Source organism: Sinohyriopsis cumingii, chromosome 3 (assembly GCF_028554795.1).
Source record: "Sinohyriopsis cumingii isolate HCF-2022 chromosome 3, ASM2855479v2, whole genome shotgun sequence".
NCBI lineage: Eukaryota > Metazoa > Mollusca > Bivalvia > Unionida > Unionidae > Sinohyriopsis > Sinohyriopsis cumingii.
This window is the reverse complement of record NC_142963.1, coordinates 117,815,781-117,835,675: the sequence shown is the minus strand read 5'-3', so window position 1 is coordinate 117,835,675 and position 19,895 is coordinate 117,815,781.

Below are 19,895 nucleotides of genomic sequence, written 5' to 3'. Positions count from 1 at the left end.
GAGAATTGTTGAATGGTCTCGTCAGAAAAGTCTCTTGGTAGCACTAAAAGCATTCTTAATGAATATAAACTAATGTAAATTCCTAAATTAATTATCTGAGAACCTTGAGCTGTATAATAAATACCATTAAATTAAGTATGGAGTATATATAATTTTAAAATAAAACACCGGAAACTATGTTAGAGTTTTCTTAGTAAGATTAACCTTCTTCAATCTGTCTCTGGGATTTCATATCCCTTTTTTTTACGCTGTAAAGGTCAAATGCGTGTCTATTATCGGCTTTAAATATAGGCAGATTAGTGCAGTCTAAACACGGAATGTCCGTATTTAGTAAGTTTGCACTTTTTGCTAACTTTACTAGATCTTATCAGTACTCTCGTGACACCTGAGGATAAAACTTTCCGGTCTATTTTTCCTTGGTCGACACGGAGATTCCTACATCTCTTCAAAAACAAACAGAGAAGTCGGAGATGCCAATTTCTTAGATAGCCCAGCTAATGTTATCTGTCTCGGTCCACCATACGCGAGTAGTGAATGGGGGCACTTTACGTACAATGGGAATTAGCATTACAGACCCCCCCCCCCCGGGTCAGATTACGTACAATGGAAATTTAACATGGCGAAAAATCGTGGGTCAGATTACGTACAAGGGGAATTAACATGGCGATAAATTGTGGGTCACTTTACGTACAAGGGGAATTTAACATGGCGATAAATCGTGGGTCACTTTACGTATAAGGGGAATTGAACATGGGATTTTTTTTTTTTAAATTTTTTTTAAAATTTAAATTTAAATTTAAATTTAAAAAAGGGGTAGGCAATTGAAAAGTCATTCTCTTTTCGAGAAATATGGCTGGCCCTGAAAAGGGCCTTTGGGTTTCTTCTTCTAACACTTCCATTTCTTCAACCATCTTCTCACTTTTGTCACTATTCCTGTCTTCTTTTTCTCCTTTTCTGGCATCCAGTCTGGATGGCCCAAGGCTCTAAACTTTTACTGGACTTTCATCCAATTCTGATTTAGCCTTTCAAAATCAGCCTGTTTCTTTTTGTTTTCCTGATCTTTTCTTTCTTTATACCATCTCTCTTTAATCTTCATTACCTCTACCTCCATCACTTTTCTCATCAACTCCTCTCCTTTCCTAAGTCTTTCCTGACCTCTCTCCACATAAGAGCACTCTGTCCCATGTGACATTTTTTCAAGAAAGCACCTGACTTTGCTTGCATTGTCAAGTGCTTCCTTTAGGCTTCCCACTCTGACATAGGTGGGATTTATCATACCTCTCAATCTCTTTTCCTCCTCTTCTATCATTCCTGCTATCACTTCTTTTGCTATGTTTAGACATTTAGCGTAGTCCAGGTATTCTGCTATCTTCCATTCTTTTTCTAGTCTCTCCACTACATAGATACCATCTATTATCCAGTTGTATATATGTACCAAATTGTTGAACAAGTCACTTGCAACCACCATCTTCGTTTTTATTATTCCGTAGAATGGTTGGAACGACGAACGTGGTGGGTTCTTATAGTGAAAGCGCGGAAGTGATGAAAAACATCCCCCTAAAAACATAAAATTGATCTTACCTAGATCATGACCAAACAACGCTCGGACGTGAAGGAAAACATCGCCCACTTTTCTCATTTCATATAATAAAACCCAAACTATACTCTTCACATACGCTAAGAAACAATAAAGAAACCCATAATCTACTATTCACACAAACTTTACTTGAGCAGTTACAAACACAAACACAAACACTCACACTATTAATAAAGAGTTAATGTTTATATTCACACTACTCTACCTAACACACATTGGCAAATTGATAGTTATTTCTTTTCTTGAGTATTGTGTAGCCCTGAAAAGGGCTGTTTTTTTTTAACTTCATGGACACCTGGTTAATGGTGGCACCTTCCAGGCCTGGCGCCACATACACATCTTGTTCCCCAGTTACTTTTTACTTTTTTGGGGGAGAGAACAGAGGCAGGATATGTGGCTTCAGAATCCCAATTTTCGGTTTCTGGGATTCTGAAATTTCTTCTTCTCGCCTTTTCCTCCTCCTCTTCTTTGTTTCTTCTCTCCTCCTCCTCTTCTTTGTTTCTTCTTTCCTCCTCTTCTTTGTTTCTTCTTTCCTCTTCCTCTCTTATCCTTCCCTCTTCCACAATGGCTTCCGCGGCCAGTTCATTTAGTATGCGCCTGGCATATTCCAGATGCACATGAAGTTCCAACAGTTTCGCCAGTCTCGTGTTCATTTTTGGTGTTGATCAATCAACAAGGGTAGCTGGACTGCCGAACGAGTTTCAATTTATACTGAAAGCGCGGAAGTGATGGAAAACATCCCCTAAAAACATAAAATTGATCTTACCTAGATCATGACCAAAAAACAACGCGCGGACCTAAAAGAAACACTCACTCACTTTTTATGCTACCCATTACTATTCTAAAAATTTTTTGTTATTAACCACTTCAATAGACTATCCACATACGCAAAGCAATCCAATCTAACCCCAAATATACGCCTCAAACACCAAAAAAGACATCATTTTAATCTACTATCCATACCAACGTACGTGAGCACTTACAAACACAAACACATACCCTCACATTTTTTAAAAAAGAGTTAGTGTTTATTTTCACACTGCTCTACCTACACACATTGGCAAATTGATGGTTATTTCTTTTCTAGAGTATTGGGTAGCCCTGAAAAGGGCTGTTTTTTTGTTTGCTATGGCAATCTTTTTTTAGTTTCTAAGAATGCGATGTCCTCTGAGGATAGACTTTCTGGCGATAGGTCTGCTTCTTCGGAAAGAGAAGAAGAACTCTTTGGTGTCGATACGGCAATCGACAAAGCCTCTGTCAGCTTCAGGTTGCTGCTGCTGTTGTTGTTGCTGCTGTTGCTGCTGTCTCTGAAGTCTGTACTTCTCTGTCCATTCTTCTTTCTCCCTGTTCACTTCTTCTCTGAAGAGCTCTTCTATCAGGTCTTCAGTGACTTTTAACATTCTCACATTCTCTATTTCTTCTGGCTTCGGTATCAGACTGTCTGACCCTATGCAAATTCACGTAGGCTTCGTTTAGCTTGGCTAGTTTGGAGCACATCTTCGTAGGAGGATGAGTCGACAATGGATGGTTAGACTGGAAACAACCCCCGGTTCTTAAAGTCAAAGCGCGGACGTGAAGGAAAACATCCCCCACACAGTTTACGAGCCGCAACGTTCAGTGAGTGTCATGAGAGGGATAGTAAGAAATTAAAGAGCATGAATCCATCATTCTTATAGCTAAACAAACCACAAAGGAATTTTTTTCAAAACACAACATTTTTTATTCAATAATCACTTAACACTAAACAACAACTCTAACATTTTTTAAACAATAATCCAACAATATAACATCAAACTATTGTTTCAAATTACAAACATTTTTTTCAATTTACAGTCTACTTTAAACAGGGCTGAAAACGTTGTGAATGAAATTGTGATTTCCACTGTTGGAAGTCATTAGGCCATTGATGGACACTACGTTTCCTAGCTTGAGACAAAAGATAAGCATAATGGTCACAAAACCATCGATCTACTTTCACATCGTTTCTAGAAGAAGAACGATGATCAAAATGAGTCACTAAATGTTCTAAGGAATAGCCCAGGCTGCGATGATGCAGAAAATACACACAGTACTGTCCACACACCAAGGAATCTGTGCCTTGTAATTTCACATTATTGAATCGGGTGGTCTGAGCATTTCTTCTCATAAAGTCAATGATATCGTCTTCCAAAGGGGGCAATCCGTACGAATCGAAATATTCCACACATCCTTCTTGAGGAAAGTAGACGGCTACCCAGTGGGTTCCTGGGAGATGACTGTCGTCCGTGTTGATCACGTAAGCTTGATGGTCTTTAGGTTTGCGATGAGGGAGTTCATCTTTAGCACAGACGACAGGATTCCAAGAAGCCGTATACGAACTGTGGTTCAAAAGGTAATAAAGTTCCCAGGTATCCATGTTTTGTGTGGTTTTTTTCTTCTTCACAGGTAATAATATGTCGTCAATTCGATCCTGACTTTTTGCTTGAAAATGTCTGACAAATAATCGTTTCTTCGTTTCGTCTCCTCACTTTGATTCAGAAAAGCTTCAATACGATGGATCTCTTGAGTGGTTAATGGTGGACAAGAATGTTCACGCAAGTCTTTATACCACTAGTGCAACACGTCTTCGTCCGAGATGAGACTCCAAGCTTCGTCCAGATACTCGTCCAATTTTTCTTCTTGACTCAACATCAGGCATTTATCGTGTTGAATTTGACTGGGATGATCGTTTTGACATCCATAGCAATTTTTCTTGATCAACTCCGTCATTTTTTCCACCAAGTGTTTGGCAAAACAGGAGACTAAATGGGCTTCTTGTTCTGGCCATCTCCATTTCATTATGACAACTTCTTCGTCTTTGTCTTGAGATTCTCCTTCCATGGTCTCCTCACATTTCATCTCCAAAGTTTTTCCACTAGGTAAAGAGGGATAACAGTCTTCCATAGCTTCTAATAATCTAGAATGACTTCTCTCAAACTGTTGATTTCTATGGTATTATCGAATTCTGCATACAGGATGACGTTCACTGTATCGTCCAGTGGCTTTTTAAACTGAAGTTCCACACGAATCTGGCCGGATTTTATAGAGTGGAAATGTCCCTCGTCGCTGCCTTGGTCTGGAGTGAAATCGAAAGCCCACAAAGCATAACCTCCTGCATAATCCTCGTACGTAATGCCATGACTGGTATTGGTTCCTAACTGTCCCGTGGCTTCGTACAGGGAGAAGTACGATCTCAAGTAATTCTTCTTCTCAAAGTCAGGTTGGAAAGGTCGGGTACACAAGGTCTTGCCAAGGTGTCGAAAGTGGAAAGGATTTTCAGCGAAGGCTCCATTGAAGGCTGAATTCTTGACCATACCAAGGATTAAACGTTTGGGTAACTGTCCTTGAAACAGATGATCTTCGATCATGGATCGCTGTCCCTTGGGAATGGTGAAGGTTTTCACTTCCACGCGACGGATCGGATACTTGGCGGTCGTTCTGCTCAACGTCTGACTGATGTCGTTTCCCACTTTGGGTAACACTTCCACGCGTCGTACGTAGAGTTTGGCCTCCTCGATTTTGCTTTTAGGAGTGCCAGCAGCAGTATCAGCCAACAAATGGAAAGCGGCACTGCTGCGATTCAGTCTCAAGCGGACATTTATGCCGTTCAGCAAATATTTCTCTTGCAACCACATGTCCAAATGCAAACGATCCATCAGTTCTAAACTCTGTCCATCCGTGATTTTCTTTCGTCTTTCCTCAAAGCAGTCATTGTCAGTTGCGTCAAACTTGCCCGCTTCGTCAGGTTCCCATAGCACACAAGCATTGAGATGAGTGTTCTTGGCATCTATTCCGTACGTCAAGAGATTTTCCAGGTAGGCACGATAAGGGTAAGTATCCATGCTGCTGCTGACCAGTTTGTTATTCAAGTACAAGTCCACTGAGCTGAACAAGGAATGCATGAAATTGTTGATGGGAGCTATATTCTCGGTGTCTTCTACTCCACCATTATCCTTATCTAGAACTTTTACTTTCAAGTACAAGTAACTGCTATTCAGATCGATGTAATCTTCGGGCTGTCCTTTGATTTCGAACTCGATGGGAGCGGAATCCGTCAAAGAGGAGACGGGGTGAAATTCCACCCATTAGGATTCTTGCATCGTCATCATCGTGGGGGGCATGGCAAACAGGTCCAGTTCCGTCTTGGAACAAGCGCAAGATTCTCGGTTCATCATTTTTCTCTGTGTCTCAATAATCGAAAACGTCTAAACGTTGTCGTAAACGATGGGTAATTCGTTTTTCTTCATCATGACCATTCTCATATTTATGTCTCCGCCCAACATGTCATACAATTCATGACAAAATAAAATGGACAGGATTTTACTCCCGTCAAATCTCATCGAGAAGCGACGAGCTGTTTTGTGGTATTCCATGGTGACACTTTTTCTGACACTCTCCAAAGCTTTAAGAAACACGCTATTAAACCTGGTGGCTATGGTGCTGACCAAATGTTGACCACTAAAATAATAGCCTGGGGGAATGAACAAGTGGTAGGTCCACTTTTGATTTTGTGTACGGGTTTTCTTGTCATATTTGACATTCTTATCCAAGTACTCTTGCACTTGCTCGTCATGAACTTCCACATCAAAAAAAGTTTGATTGGGAAGGACATTGAGGACTTGGGTCGGGTGAATGATTTCCACTAAAGCCACTTCCCAATGGGCTTCGTGATCTAAGGGGATGGCCTGAGGTAATTTGGCCGTGTAACAGCACAACGTGTTGTGGGGAAACACCTCCATGGAACTGTCACTGGGTAAGGTTAAGTAAAATTGGTTTTCGTGACTCATAATTCCAGAGTTCTGTGGCTGTCCGAGGGGTTAGTGGACGTCAGAGGCGTGTGTCCGCCCAAAATGGGGTTCTGATTGTGATTGGAGTGGTGACTGACACTGGCACTGGACACAAGGTTCCCGTGGTTCCCGTTGGAAGAGAATTTCAGGGAGGGATTGGGAAGCAGGTAACCGATGCAACTGCTCAATAAAATGGTCCACAATTGTTTGTCTCCTTGTTGCAAACTCAAATTGGCGATGGCTGCCCCGATGACACAATACACCACGAAGATTTGGCAGAAAAAGACGATTTGCGTTTTAGGCACACGTTCTCCACACCACACCCACAAGGGTTGTTTATGTAGATCTTGCACAGAAGAACTGGGTGAAGGAGGAGTGGTCGACGTAGCTGCGTCTGCTGTGTGAAAGGGCATGATGGTCACTTCTTTTTATAGTCGATGACTTGCAAAGCGTCGATCCAAGAATCAAAACTGGGTGGATATCCTTTCCAACGTACTTTGACTTCTTTGACACGTCGTTTGCCCACTTTACGGGTTCTGCGTTCGAGAATGCTTTCGATGTCGTACACGTCGTCTTCTTTTTTGGTGACACGTTGTAACTCGGGCAAATAAAACGTTCCTTTGAGCACTTCTCCGTTCATGTCTTCCAATTTATAGACGGCAGGATGACGGCCATGCACTCGTCCAATGACGCGAAACAATTCGGTTGTCCAGTTAGGTAAGTAACCTTTGTCGAAAGTGCGTTTGGTTTTGCCAATGCGCACCCAATCTCCTACGGCCAAGTCTCCACTTTTCTTCGGAACAGCCCTCGTCGGGGACGTACCAAACAGGTGCTCAAACACTAACACTTCGTTCTCGGGAGTCACGTCTTGCGGGGTACGTCCGATGCTTCGATGGTAAGATTGGTTGTACGCTTGCACTAGGTGCGGTAAGATGTCGATGTACTTCAGAGTGTGGTGATGCGTAAAATATTTCCACATGCGTTCTTTCAAAGTGCGTTGAAAACGTTCCACGATGCTGGCTTTGATTTCGGGATTCTGGGTGGTAAAGAAATGAATGTCACGTTTCTTTAATTCTTTTTGGAAAGCTTGGTTCAGAAATTCGGTGCCTTTGTCCGTTTGCTATCGAAGAGGGTGACGACCGCTTTGTTTCAACACCCGTTGCAGGGCTCGCACTAACTCGCCGCTGGATTTGGAAGTCAAGGGCACGACCCAGGCAAATTTGGAAAAGACGTCGATGACACAAAACAAATATTTGTAGCCACGATTGTAGCTGGCCAAATGAGAGACATCGGCTAAATCGGCTTGCCATTGATGATCGATGCCTTCCACTCGGGTGCGACTTCTGGCAAACTTGCGTCGAATGGGTTTGTGTAAAGTGTAGGTAGCTTGTTCTTGTAACCATCGTTGCACTTGAGGTAAACGGAGACTTTTCGCGTTTTGGCAGCACGATACAATTTTTGAACTCCTGCGTAACCTGCAGGATAGGAGGGATCGTAGTAAATGCTGGCTAACACTTTTTCCATTTTTTTATTTTTTGTGTTAATAAGGCACCCACTCTTGGAGGATGCTACATTTTTTTTCTTGGGGTATTTTCTTGGATTGCAATTCTTTGCGTGTGCGACCGGCAATAGGTGTTGAAGAGGAGGATGTCTGAGCGGGGGATATCGGTTCTTGTTTCACTTCTGTCTTCACTTCTGTCTTCACTTTCTTTTTCTCTTGTGATGAAGAAGGGGTGGCCATCATCTTTTTAATCCATCCAATTCTGGAGGTAGGTGGTGTTGTTAACTTGCGTACTTTTTCTGGTGGAGTTTGAAACCCTTCTTCTTCTTCTCCTTTTTCTGTCTTGGTCACGGGTAGTGATGGTACTGGTACTGGTACTGGTACTGGTGATGGTGCTGGACTTTTCATCAAGCTCTTAAAATCTTTCAGAGTGGGTAGAGCTGTTTCGGCTAAAGCTTTCTGGTGAAAGAGTTGCAGTCGTTGCAAGAGTTGACCGTACTTTTGCGATTTTTCTGTTTCGGACAAATCTTGGCGATCCATCAAGGACTGCAATTCGTGTTGTAACTGGGACATCTCGCTCAAATAGGGATTGCGAGGTAAATGCGGGGTGCGTTGTTCTTGCCACCGATGGTATTCCATCCATCGTTTGTAAGGCACTAAAGCTAGTTTTCGTCCTTCCATGGGGTTGTCAGGGGTCGATTCTGAGATCTTGGGACTTCCGAGGGCCTTTTTATCTTGCTCCCACCAGTCCTCCCAACATGGTTCCCAAGACTCCTTTCAGTATTGGACCTAACAAGAGAGGTAAAATGCCTCCACGTTGGACCAACATCTTCTTCTTTTGACGAATGGGAATTTTCTTTTGAACCATTTGGAGAAGAACATGACGATGTTTGCCTAAGCATTGTTTCTGGTGTTTGGACAAAGGGACCGTGCCTTTCAAGACGTTCAAACAACATTCGCACACGGTATCGATGACCTCTTTGGAGGCCGATTGAATGAGTTTTTTTCGTAGGGGTGGAGAAGCTTTGGACAGGACAGATAACATGTCCCCATGTTTGACTAAACGTGGTGGCAGTCCTTTCCTTTTCTTTCCTTGGGGTTTTCTGGAGGGTGACATCTTTGAGTCTTCAGAAGCACCAAAAACACTGATACCCTACTTGGTCACACGCCTTTTTTATACTGGAACGCGTCGCCACTGATTGTCTTTACGTCGTATCAGTTTGAGGACAGGCATGACACGTCGTGCAGGGGTACGTAACGGACTAAATCGAGCCAGTTCTTGCTTGGACAAATCCAGTAAACTTTGTAACATGCCCGATCTTTCTTGGACTTTGATTTTGGGAGAAGGTACTTTGTGAGCAGCAGCCACTGCCACTAAATTGGAGGGTCCTGCCACTGGGGAAGTTCTTTTTGGGGTCGTCACCTGAGAAGTTCTTGGTGTAATCAACGTCTCCAAGTACTCTTCAGTTCTTGGTGTCATCAACGGAGAAGTGGATGAACGTGAGGATGCCGGAGACGCAGTCACCGCCGTGACAGATCGTGCTTTGCGAGTGTAAGGTTGCGTCCTGGCCTAAGTGCCTCTCTTGCGACTAGTTTTCTTCTGTGGGCTTTTCTTTTTCTGGGGACTTTTTCTCTGTTTCTTTTTCTGGGGGCTTCTTTTCTTTTTCTGGGGTAGTATCTGGTCAGAGGAGGGTCCTGCCACTGGAGAAGTTCTCCTTGGGGACCTGGTCTTTTTCTTTTTCTTCTTGGGGCTTCGTTGGACTTTTTTCTTGGGGATAACTTTGGAGGCATTAGGATCCCATCTTAAGAGAGAGCGAATGATGACCCCGCCTAGAGTACCACTCCCTCCAGGTTTCAAAATGATTTGTTTTTTGGTTTGAGTGTCGATGCGGGGATCGGCCAGTTGGACCAAAGCGACTTTGTTTCGATCGAAAAAGCGTTTGGTTTGATGAGGAATCTGAATGATTCCTTGGAATAATTGACGTGCAGTCACCGTGAACCATCGTAAGACTTCTTTGAGACTAGCTTCTAAGACACGAGCTCGTGTTTGTGGATGTTTTTCTCGACTGATGCCATACAAGGCACGAATCAATTTGACGGGAAGATGCGACTGAAGGGACGTCATGTTCAAAATGTGTGAGACAGACGAAAAAGGGTCTGAGGTTTTTATAGATTTTTTTATGTGGAGTGAAATGAAGTCGAGGGCGGAGAAGTGTACAGGACAGGGCCTCCGTCTTGGCACCAGTGGTGAAACAAGTGGGTACGAAATCGCAAATCCTCGGGGGTGGTTGGTTTCAAATCGACGAGTAAATAGGCGTGTGGCGTTTGAGTGGCATCGTCGTACGCCTGAGTCAGCCAAGGCGTTCCTAACTGTTTGGCTAAGACTTGCACTTGCGATTTATCTCGAGGGCTTTTAAACAAGACCACGTAATGCGCATTGAGACTGATGGTGCGATGGGCTTTACTTTGTTGAAACAAATTGTGTGTGATGTAAACGACACTGGCATTACGGTGATGCCCTTTGCGCGTGAACCACAGTTTAATTTCTTCTTCGTCTTCTCCTAACATGTCGTCGAAAATGACCAAATGGGTTTGACGGGAGTCAGAGACGATGCCGTCGTCTTCTTTAGGAATGCCTTCCACAAACACGATAGAATCACCTTGACTTTCTCGCAAGAGGCTGTACGCCGATTGCCACTCTTTGTAACACCACACGATCCGTTGAGGTGGCCGATCGATCAAATGATGTTTATGTTCGATCAAACGTTTGACGAATTCGGTTTTGCCTGAACCGTTAGGTCCAGCAATGAGCATGTTAAAGGGATGGCGAAGATACAAAGCCTCCCAACTGGCACGATCTAAGTGTTCGTCGATGACTTTGACAGTGGAGGAAGAGGGAGCAGAGACAGCAGAGGTAGCCATAGTGTGAGAAATGTCACTTGTGACACGAAAACAAACAAGACAAGAGTTTATATACTTTTTCAGAACACGTTTATTGAATTTTTTTTTTAAACATGAATACGAAAGACAAAAATACATAAAAGCCAAAGGCTTAAGTACAAGGATAAAAGGCACATGATAACCATTAACGTGGAATAAAAACAAGTGTCTGTACAACAACATGTTTTGGGTAATGTTCTAACCAGTTCTATAGTAGGGGGTAGTAAGGTCACACAAGTGTCCTCCCGAAAGGGTCTTTCAGGCCTGTCCACGACAGTCCCGTCCTGGGTGACGGGTTCTTCTGGCACCGTCACTAACACGGGTTGAAAAGTAACTTTTTTCCTTGAACAACTCTCGTGCATACTGGGCCACTTCTTGGGTCCAAGCCTCAAAACTCCATTCTTTCCAGGCACGGACATCTGTCCAATGGGGATGTAAGTCACAAGCTACACACACATCGTCATACACGTCTGGGGTAGCTAAAAGTTGACGAATCTTTTTTTCCTGTTGAGGTCGAGAAGTATCCAGATGAAAACGCAAGGCTTTGAGCAAAAGGAGTTTTTCGTGACCATTTAAGGCCATTGAGGTGGTAAGTACTGATCGTAAAGAGTCCACAAAGAATCGGCTGGTAAACGAAATCCCAGAAAACAAGTCACTAAGACACACACCACTTGTCGACCCAAAATTGAATGGATACAGTTCTTGTAATAATCGATGGTAATGATCCACGGTTTGAATATGGTCATTGAGTTCCTTCCACGGAATCTGTTCAATGACATGTGACATAAGTCGTGGCATGGCAGCCTGTTTTTATATTCTCTTTTTGTCGGATGCAATACACGTACTTTCTAGTCAGAGATCTTCGTTCTCCAGTAGGGAATTTAAATGTTACATACTGTAACCGAAACGTCAGAGTTCGTTTAGAAGTTTCGTCTTCCGCTAAGCAGATTCCACGTAACAAATGTTGGTAATCCTTTAACTCGTCTTCCTCAATACGTTGCAGTAAGTGAATGTCGAAGTAACCAAAATTATGAACATGTACATCATTGGCGACCTCAAAGTTTTGAACAATGTCTGACCACTGAAACAATTTCTGACGAATCAGTTTTCTTATACCATTCATGTACCAGTGGTTAAAGATCTGGTGACGTAACGGATGCAATTGTTCTTTACGTTTGACTTGTATTTTCACCAGCTCTCGGTAAATCCTTTCTCTCAACTCCTCAGGTAAGCCCAAAATGTTCTCTTGTAAAGTATCCATAAGTATATACACTGTTTTTGGAATCGTTTGGTGGTGGCCAATAGCCTCGTTTAACTTTGTGCCTGATGTAATATCCACTCATAATCAGTCTTCTTGTACTTTGGAACAGAGCATAATTTAAAAACGGTTGAATAACTTTGCGTTTGCGTTTCACTTGTATTTTGATCAGTTCTCGGTAAATGCGTTCTCTCAACTCCACAGGCAAAGCACGAATGTTCTCTTGTAAAGTATCCATGAATAGGTCATACTAAATCCTCTTTGGTCTGACACAAGACATGTACTGTTTGCACAGACATGGTTTCAATTCATTGTCGAATCTAAATCGTTTAGTTACTAATTTACACGTTACAATTCGTTCAGAAGTTTCCTCTTTCACCAAGTTGACATTGTGTACAAGATGTTGGTAATTCGTTAACTCTTCCTCTGGAATTCGATGCAGTACGTTTACAATGTAGTAGATAGAATCGTCAATACCAAACCATTCCTTTTTAAAACCAGGGGGTCGTTGATCAATGTCTGTCCAATGGAACACTTTCAACTCAATCAGTCCTTGTATAGCATTCAGGTACCAGTGGTTCAAACACCGGTGACGTAACGGATGCAATTGTTCTTTACGTTTCACTTGTATTTTGACCAGCTCTCGGTAAATGCGTTCTCTCAACTCCACAGGCAAAGCACGAATGTTCTCGTGTAAAGTATCCATGAACAGATTATGGTAAGTTACTTCAGTGTCTCGGTCCCACTAAGGGTAAGTAATGACAATTCGGTGACCATCGAGCGTGTTCTACGTAGGCCGAATCTTGAGGTTCCCAGTGGTGAAGTGACACACCGCAACTGAAGCACTTGACTTTATCTCCTTCGCCCAAGTAGAAAAATCCGGCTCTGGCTAATTCTTCGGGGGTCGGGCCTCCCAGATACTTAGGCTATTTTCCTTTGAACGATTGAAGACGATTTTCAAAGTCGCAGTATTCCGACAAACGCACAGGGAACGAATATTCGTCTTTCACAGGTTCGTTTCGATGAGGGTTGAGTGACATGGGCAGGAGTTTGCTCAGGGCTGGATGACATCGGTAGGAGGGTAGACGTGAAGGTGAACATTCCCCTTTAAAACGAAACCCAGTAAAATGTCCAAGAGGACGAGCGGCATCACTTTCGCATCCCTCAGGTTTGACACGTACAGCATCACTTTCCATGATAGGGGTCGTAAGAACAAAGTTCCCATGATGCTTTACGGCATCGCTCAGGTCACAACGTAGAGCATCATACCCATCGCAAGGCTCACAATCGCATTCCACTTCAGAAGCCTCACACTTGAATTGTGCCTTTCTAAACAACTTGTTTCGTGCTTCTCTGAAAGTATTCATCTTGTTCGCTCGGTCTTGGTAGTCACAATGAACTATCGATCTTGCCTACGGTTCCTTTTTTATATACAGACCAATACCGACGTTTCCATACGGTAAGGTGAAATGATTGGGAAGTCGCACTCGAATCTGGTACAAGATTTGATAGACTTTTTCCAAGGGCCGACTGACGATGTGGTGAGTGGGTAAACGTATAATCTTGTTCGATTGATAGGTGGTCACTTTAAAGTATCCATCCTCACCCGATTGCAAGGCTTCTTTCAATACCCCAAAGTTGACCACTCGACTGGTACGATAATTCAGAGTCAGTCCTTTCACTTTGCACGTCTTGTGCACTTCTCCTTGTTTGTCACGGTATTCGTAGCCGTAATTTTTAGGACCGCCACTGACGAAACTTAGAATCTTGTCGTCGGGATGCTCGTTTGTCCAGGCTCCTAAACGGTCTCCTTCGATGTCAGGGTGCTGTTGACTCGGGTGATGGATGTAAATGCAACTGTCCGTGTCAAAGTACAGGACGCGTTCCCCTAACAGTTCTAAAGCTTCGTACAATTTTAAGCGAGCATGAGCTGTCACGTAAGCCGCAATGATGACATTTCCAAAAGGGTCGTCTTGTACAAAGTCCAGATCTTCTTCGTAATTGACCAAGATCAAATCCTCTCGAACGACGTCCACGTGTTTCATGTATTTGGTTTTGTCGTGAATCATCTGGAAGTAGCGGGAAGGTTCTGTCAAATATTCCGTCTTGGGTAAACACGGTCGTTGTGCCATTTTACCAAACAAGCAATTTAACATCACTTTGGCAAACGATCGCCTGCCTACGTTTTTCTCGATGTGGTCTAAAGAGATGCCTTCTTGTTCATAGTATTTCTCTTTGAATTGTATTTGGTCTTCGGGAGTGTGACACCAAGACGGATAGCCGCTGGCTTCTTGCTTCAGTTTCAAAAAGGCATCCACGTAGTCATCGAAAATGCCTTTCTGACTGGGGTCACCCATGTGGTATTGTTGTGTCTTGGGAAAGTGGCAAATTTCGTACACTTCTAACAGTTGGTATCCCATGTCCAAAGCTTTGAACAATTCTACGCTGACCCAGGTTCCCGTCAAGGCACGTTCTTCCTGGCTGTGCTGACAAGGTTGGTCTTGGTTGCACGTTTCGGCACAAGTACGGCACAAGGGAAACATCAGTTTGCCTTGACGATGGTGAGGTAAGACGGGATGGTATAGGTTCGTGGGAGGCAAAACTTTACACTTGATCAAGCCTTCGTATTGTCGAATGTTTTTCAGGTCGATGTGTAGCGTGAACAATTGCGGGTGTCCTACAGGAAAGTGGCAATATTTGCACACGTAGGGATACAGCGAACACACGTCCAAGTATTTGATTTCTTCTCCTTTCTCTTCGTCGGCTTGGTACAGCAATCAGGTGGCATTGGTCCTTCCTCCGTACAAACTATCCCTCGGGTTCAGCGGGTCCATGAACTGGTAACTTTCCACGAGGCGTTTAAACTCGGGATCGGTTTTCATACGGTGATCGTACTCGTGTTCCCACATTTCCACCACTTGGTATCCTCCCTGTTCCAACTTTAGGCGTCGCTGACAAGTGTCGTGGTACAAGTCTTCCATGGTCCGTTGTAAAAACTGATTTTTAGTGCTACGATCAGGGTAACAGACGGGACATCCGTGAAATAAGCAACCGTTAAACTCGTACACAATCTTCGGGTTTTCTAAGTCCCAGTCATCGACCGAATACGTTCCGATGGTCTTTTCGCCTCCTCCGTTGCGGGCATGCTGAATCCATTTGTCTTCCTTGTCGCACAAGTAATGTAACCAGCGTAGGGCTTTGACCGAGTATTGACGTTTGACAAAGTGGGTCGTTTGAGGGCTGATGACAGCCACGGTGTTTTCAGGCATGAATCGTTGCCGGTACACTAAGGAACACGCTTTGGCAATGGTGCAAGCTTCTTTCAAAGGATCGACCCCTCCGTGTTCCATGAACAGTTCTCGAAATTTTCCACAGCAACGCCGTAAAATGTCCACGTCGGAACGACAATACTTTAGCATTTCTTCCTGAAAGTCGAAAGGGTCTGAGGCGTGAGCCTGGTACCAAGCGTAGAAAGCTTCTCGTTGTTCGGTACGCATGTTGTCGGGGTCGTAATAGTGAGCCTCAGGTAAATGGGGTAGAACGGCGTGTTGATTGGCTTCCGTATTGAAAAAGTGTGGAAAGTACCCTTTAGCCATTTCTGTCATTCCAAACGTTTTAGGCATTCGGCTCAAAGGCATGGCCAAATAGCTCATCGAATCTTTAAACTGTACTTGCCCCACTTGCATGAAAATGATTTTGGCTCAGTTCAAAGTCACTTGAGGACGCTCGGTGCCTTGTTCCGTATAGTATCTCAAAAGAAACTGTCCATCGTATCCGGAGAAATTGTGAGCCATCACCGTGGCATGACGATGACAATCTCCGTAACGTTCGATGTCCTCTTGGCTCCACGTCTTGTCGATGGGGTCTAAGACCCATTGGGCAAAATCGGCTAACGTGTTCGGTCCCCGAAAGATTTTTTCACGCCCTCCGGGAATCTTGCTGCAGTGAGGGCAATGACTGAAGATAGGTTCTTGAATGCACTTCTCGCACGCTCGATGAGCCACGCAGAAATTAGGAATGTGAATGCCAGTCTCTTGCATGCATTCGAAATCGAAAAAGATGAAATTGCCTTTCTTCTTGTGACCGTCCTCTTTCTCTGGTGGGGGTTGGTATTTTTGCACGTAGCATTGGTGTTCCAAGTCCACGATGTGGTGACAAATGTGACATTTTTTCTTTCCTTGACATACGTGTGCCTTGGTACTATTGGTACGTAGGCCTTGTCCACACGTAGGGCACATTCTCAGCAGTTGACAAGCACATTTCTTCTGTGAACCTTGCGTCTTCAAATGTTGATGGTAACAGGTAGGGCTGACAAACGTGCGCAGACAAGTTGAACAAGGCACTGGTTCTTCACTCAGACAGGGTGGAGAGGCCAAACATCCTGGGCATTTCATTTCACAATGCTTGTGTTGCTCTCGATTGTTATAACCATAATCACATTTCTCACAATAATAAGCATATCCCAGGAATCCGGTGATGGTAGTAATGGTATCGAAATGGTCATCGTGATAATAAACATGAATGTATTTTCCGTCCTTAAAATCTTGGCCTCGAAACAACAGAGGTCCGCGCATTTCTTGAGGGTGCACTTTCAAGGTGTAGAGTGGAGGTAGGACATCTTGCAATTTTTGCATCTCAGGAATGCCACAGGGTGTGTCTTTGGACAGGTCAGCTTGTTGCAACAGGAGTTCTGCTTCGTTTCGTTGTTTGGCTCGATAGGAACGTTGAATAGTGTTCCAGGTTCTTTTCCATTCTACCGTGTCGTTCTTGTTGGCATAGGTTCGTCCCACCACGATGGCACGGGCTAAACACATCTGGTCTTGAGTGTTGTTAATTCGGACGAGACTTGTTTTGGTGTTGCGAAGGTCGTCCACCAATAACATATTTTTGCGTCCTGTCCCTTGAGGAGGAGAGACGTGGGTCATGTCCAGTGTGGCTTTACCATCGGTGATGTCAAACTGATCATTAGATTGTTGTACGTGCTGAATCTTGTCCATGACTTTGCAAGCGGTCAATTCTTCAGGGGTGCTAAACTCGATCCAAACAGGGGATTTCAAACCGTCGTGTTGTATGGAAAGTCTCAAGCGATCGTCTTCTTTGGGTTGACATTGTCGCTTGAGTGCAGTGAGCAAAGAATCCCACACCCCAGTGATGAACACTTCTGCTTTCTCTAACGGCACTTCAGCCTTGAAATCTTTAAACTTCACCGTATATTTGTAAGCCGTGGTTCTAAATTTTCTAGAGGAGCGCTTTTCCGTCTCTCGAATGGAATAGTATTTTTCAGGGTTGACTAAGGGTGGTGATCTTGGTTTAGATGGTTTGGATTCTGGTTCACTCATGTCCTCTTCAAAATCACTGGCATGAATTTGTGCCAAGATTTCAGCCCTGGTACGAGGCGATAGATCACGTTTCTGCCTCTTACTTTCTTCTTCTTTCTTCTCAAATGAATAGGATCGTTTCATCTTGAGTGCAAAACGTCAAATGACTCAAGTTTAAACACCATAGACTAATTTATAGTCATGGCAGACCAGCGTATATAAAAGGGTGTGTGTCTTGTCCTTTCACTATTCATTTCACTCTCAAGCTGAGCACAACGATGGAAGAAACTAACCAAATCGAACGTTTCGTCAGAGCTTTGCGAGGGGTCATTAGAAAATTCTCTTCAGACCAGCCTACGGACTACTCTCCTTCCTTTCGAGATAAAAGTCAAGATACTTGCTGTATCTGTCAGAAGAAAGGGCATTGGTCTTCAGAGTGTCCAGACCGTCAAAAAAGTAAAAAAACTGGGACTAAAAAAGACAAAAGTCAAGATACCTGTTATTATTGTAAAGAAAAAGGACATTGGTCTCCAGATTGCCCAAAAAAGAAACAAGAGGAGTCAGAAGAAAAGAAGGATTCTTCAGAAGAAGAGAGGGATTCTTCAGAGGAAGAAGAGGAAGAAAGAAGACAATTCTATTTACAAGAGACAAAGAAACAGGAGAAGAAAAGAAGAAGGGAAGAAAATGAGGAAAAGACGGTGAAGAAATTTAAAAAACAGAGAGACTAAACAAGGAGAAAGAAGAAGTCAATGAACTTTTTTTAAAGTGTTCTGTTGTGAATTGTGAATTGGATTGTAACAATGGATAAAAGAATAAATTAATGATATAAGGTAAGTGTCTTTGAGTTTTGATTTTAAAATAAGAAGCTACACTCACGCACTCATACACAGACACGTACTACAGGGGTAAAATGGGTTGGGTTTTTTTTTTGAGTTATTGGCAAATTGAAAGGCTATCTCTTTTCGAGAAAATGTGGGTGGCCCTGAAAAGGGCCTTTTTTTCTTTATGGTGTAGGGTGAGTTTAAGCAATCAACTTTAACTGCTTTAAGCCTTTGCCACGGCCAAGGCCTATTTCTGGACTGCGTAATGTTGATGATGATGATGATTGGGTTGAAATCACTAAGGGTGGTACGGTAAGCTTAGTCACAGGGTTAACGTGTTTAGCTCGGGAAGGTCGTATTCTCTTCGGTCGTAATAAAGAAGTCTGATACATTTGTTTCAGACTTCTTAACTCCGCTAAAATGTCCAACAGTACCGTGACCGTTTGATTTTCACCCTCTTGTTTCTTTGCTGCTACTTCTTCTTGCTGTTGTTGCTGTTGTCTTTTTCTTACCTCTTCTTCTTGCTGCTGTTGCTGTAGGAGAAAAGCTTGTTCCGCTTCCTTTTGTCGTTGTATAAATTTCTCCAATTCTTCTTTCTGTCTCTGTCTAAAATTCTCCACTTGCGGTAATGAAGAAGGTAACGAAGGTTCCGGAACAAATTCTTGCGAGGTAAGAAAATCCACAAAATCCCAATGTACCTCTTCTGAAAGTAAGTCCGGGTTCCCTTGGGCAGTCTCCCCTGCTGGTGCACCCCAATGGATCGTTTTCTGAGTTTCCGTCATGTTGAATCACTGTCGCATAGATTGACTGTACACAAGCGCTAGCGAACCTATATAGACCACGTGACGTCACAGACTGCTCTCTTCGGATTGGATGCGGGCTGACTGAATTTTGTAACGCGTATTCTGATTGGTGAATGAACTCAATCCGTTTCAATCCTTCCTCTACCTATAAATAAGCACAGTTCACTGCATTGATTCACCTGTTCTCGTCGCTTCAAGATGTGGACCACAGTCGAATCATCCACCCTTGTGTCTTCCATGATGTTCAGGACGGACATGCTCATGTATGTCCGATCCAAGTGGACCGTTGTCCACAGGACAAACACCAGTCTGTGGATACGTAGAATCTACGTAGAAAGACAAGGATGCCTCAAAAGAGTGCTGATTTACGGGCCAACAGTGAGACGCAGCCTAAGGACAAGAAGAAGACCAATGCGGTGCCCGTTATGTTAGTGGATACATTAACATAAACCCAAAGGCCCTTTTCAGGGCCACGCATATTTCTCGAAAAGAGAATGACTTTTCAATTGCCTACCCCTTTTTTAAATTTAAATTTAAATTTAAATTTAAAAAATTTAAAAAAAAAAAAATCCCATGTTCAATTCCCCTTGTACGTAAAGTGACCCACGATTTTTCGCCATGTTAAATTCCCCTTGTACGTAAAGTGACCCACAATTTATCGCCATGTTAATTCCCCTTGTACGCAATCTGACCCACGATTTTTCGCCATGTTAAATTTCCATTGTACGTAGTCTGACCCGGGGGGGGGGGGTCTGTAATGCTCATTCCCATTGTACGTAAAGTGCCCCCATTCACTACTTACGTTTCAGTCTACATTTCTTGCTGACCATACCGTTATTGGATGTTACAAAT